Here is a 3384-nt window from a genome sequence, read left to right on the forward strand (position 1 = left end):
GGCCCGTACCCGGCCCGGCCGGCTCCCCCTCTCTCCTTTCCCATTGGCTCCAGCGTGTTCTGGCCGCACCGCTGGCCGTGGGGACGATTGCCCTTCCACCATGATTCGCTGCTGTGACTGCCACTCAGTGAGTGTCTCCACCCATCCGGCAGTCTCCTCCAATAGGAGAGAAGGGTGGGAAGAGGGACGGCCAATAGAGAGGGAGCTCTCCCCACCCAATCCCCGGCGGTGGAGGTGCCTGTCATGGCGGGTGGTGGGGGCTGTGGAGTTCACGGGCGGCCGTGAGGAGTAATGTGACATTGCAAACGTTTTAACATTATTTGATGCGGATGTAAGAAGTTTTTATTTTCAGAGTGTAAGTGTTCTTGCTTTAAAAAGTCAAAGAGTAACAGCGAGCAAGGTAACACAGACAGAGTCTTTCCAGTCAGCACACGAGCTGCTCCTGTCCCTCTTGTTACCTATTGCTGTGCAGGATCGTCGAATCATTACGGTTGGAAAAGGCCGCTGTGTGATCATGTCTAACCAGTAACAGCAGGAACTCACATCCAGGCAGTTCTGTAGCACTTCCTCATCACTTTGTGTCTCTGCCCTCAGTGACGGAGCAGCTTCCCTCTGCTGCTGCCGTTCTTAGGAGGAACATTAAGCACAGGCATGCAGTATTTAAGCAGAGCTTCACCTTTACTTGGTGTCGTCACTGATAATTGAGCTTCAACTATGACAAGTCATTCCATTTCTCTTTTAATAGGGCCTTGTCCCACTCTCACTGCCAGCCTTCTTGTCCAGTAGCTGGGGTGGGATCAGCTGGCCTCTTATGAAGGCCCTTGGAAACTGGGCTTGCAGCTTTGTTCTCAGTTAGAATGACTTCTCTGAAGTGTGAAGACCTCAGAGAGAAGAATATTTAAAAAGACTTCTAGCTCTGTAGCCTGAAAGTTAGAGACTAAAATTTGGCTCAACTCAGTGTTCCTTTTCTGTACAAGTGGATAATATGATGGCAAAGCGTATTTCAGTCCATCCTTTCCTGAAAGATGTTATGATACAGCTTTCAGTCAGAATCTCCCTTAACATGGGTTTTCTTGCTTGCTTTTTTTCTAACTGCATCACATGAGAACCATCTGACCCAAGAGCGTGTTAAAAGACTCTTTGAACAGCCCCCCCACACACATTTGCTATATGGCCATCAAAAATATTTCTTTTTCTCTCTTTAAACAGATCTGTGCAGTCATTTCCTTGAAGGATCTCTCACAGATAGTGTGAAGTATGCCAGTTCCTAAAATGGCAGTGTGACAAGCTGCATCACAGCTTTTTGATTTGGGTATCGCAGTGCCTCACTGAAGTACGTAAGGACATTCTCTGGGGTTGCCGTAATTTGATTCCTTTACAATTTGAACCTTTACAATAGGAGATCTTAAAGAGTTTTTGGTCATAAACTGTTACAGTCATCCAAATGTGTCAGAAGAATTACAACCGTTTTATTTCAGGAGGTATAAATAATATCTGTAAATAGAACTACTGACACAAATTTAAACACTTCAATGCTCCCTTGGCTTTCAAACAGAAAGACACAACGCCATCTTTAAAAACAAAACAAAACAAAACAAGTCAAAAAACAATACAGCAGCAACAGCAAAATAAACAACAAACGTCAAAAGCCTCTTGTGCCTACCCAGAAGGTCTGAGTAGGGTCAGGCCCAGCATATGTGAGGTTTTATGCTAGAATAGGCAGTACTTTGAAATACAATCACAAAATATCCAAAGTCCCTCAGATCTTATTGTTAAAAGCACATCCAAATTGTATGGCAGTACTGACGAGTGGACAGTTGACACTTTGCTGTGGGTGTTCATGCACTACATGTCTCCTATGGTATTAAACAGATCAGATTAAAAAGATCATTGTAGTCCATTGATTCCAGCATTTGTAGCATTATGGAAACTTTATAGATGACTGCGTTCTCATGTATGTAGAAAGGAGTCAAACATGAGAGCTCAATCAAACCGACAAAGTTAAGGTATTAGGATAACAGGAATTAAAACTGCTTAGGTCTGCAGTCAGAAAGCAATTGGTGATGCATCCAGATCAGTGCAATACCAGCAAAGTCTTGCTTTGCTTTGAGCCTTACAAACTTTGCAGGACCATTAAGCACAGGTCTAGGGTGGGAGCAGGACTGCTCCAATGGGAGCAGCAGCAAAGGGAATTTCCAGCTGCCACAATGCCCTCTGGACCACTGTGTCATTTAATCCACTTCTTCTGTCTCTTCATGTATTTGTTTTGTACAGTTTTGCTAAAAAGTCAAATATCTCCTTAGGGAAACAAATACATTAACTTGAAAAGAAGTATTATGGCTTTAATGGTTGGTATCTCTTTGGACGTCTAGATCTCAGGACAAATCCTTCACACAAGTCTCAGGCCCCAAGAAGTCAGCAGATCTGTTCACATGACTGAGAAAACTGAGTTAATACCACTCTGCACTGCCTGAAGCCAATGGTGAATCAATAAGGACTTCAGCTGAAATAAGGTCAGTCCAAGGAAAAAGGAAAAGACATGTCTAACAGCTTTTAAAAATGCACCTCAGACAAAACAAGATGTTCACCATAACAATGCAGGGGACCCTTAACAATTTACCCTGGGCTCTCTGCTTATGTAGGAGAAGACATGGATGAAGCGTGTAAATTATACATTAACATTCAAAAAAATGGTTCCTCTTTCTATTTCAAGGAGGTTCACTGCCCCATATCCTATGAAAAAGAGCCTTGCTATACATACACTAGGGGGCAGAGGCTTTCTATGCATGGACTTTGTTGTAACTAGCTTAACTGTTCAACATGCACATATTTCCATTCTGAACTCCATTACACTACGTGATAATCCTTGGAGATTTTATTGTCATCAGATTCTTGCAAAATACATTGGGTGGTCCTATAGCCCTCTGTTGAGAATTTATCTGTGAAATATCTCATGTTGCAAACATCCTGACAGTAGCAAAGCAAATGTTTTGAGAGCTGTTGTTTGCCAGATTACATCGCACCATTGGGGCACTTGGGGTCAGCCCTGCTGGTTTCTCTTAGCATGGATCAGTGTTTTCAGTGCTGGAGTTGCAATTGTAGCAACAATAGCAAGAAATCAGGGAATGTAATGAAAAGACATTTTTCATTCCCCTGCATGGTAAGTGGAAAAAATGTCCTATTTTGAGTTTTGTTTAAAAAAAAACAAACAGCAACAACAACCAGCCCACAGGGTTTTATTTCCTGTGATTTCTGAAATTCGCTCCTGTCTTCTGCTGAGCAGCAGCTTTCCAAAGGATTTGTTGTCATACTTCCGTAAGTTTCTCTACATGGAAGCACTTAGCATAGTTTATCTTATTAACTTTTAAAGTAAATTAATTTAGT

General features: G+C 42.6%; 1 long non-coding RNA gene across 1 annotated transcript; it reads left to right on the top strand.

Moving 5' to 3' along the window:
- Window positions 1-6: 6 nt before the first annotated feature.
- On the top strand, window positions 7-3148 carry LOC109365867. The gene is made up of 3 exons (XR_002111672.1): window positions 7-355; window positions 1210-1333; window positions 2373-3148. It is a non-coding gene; the product is annotated as an uncharacterized LOC109365867 (long non-coding RNA).
- The last annotated feature ends 236 nt before the right edge of the window (window positions 3149-3384 follow it).

The sequence above is a fragment of the Meleagris gallopavo genome, chromosome 2 (genome assembly GCF_000146605.3).
Source record: "Meleagris gallopavo isolate NT-WF06-2002-E0010 breed Aviagen turkey brand Nicholas breeding stock chromosome 2, Turkey_5.1, whole genome shotgun sequence".
In the NCBI taxonomy this organism is placed as follows: domain Eukaryota; kingdom Metazoa; phylum Chordata; class Aves; order Galliformes; family Phasianidae; genus Meleagris; species Meleagris gallopavo.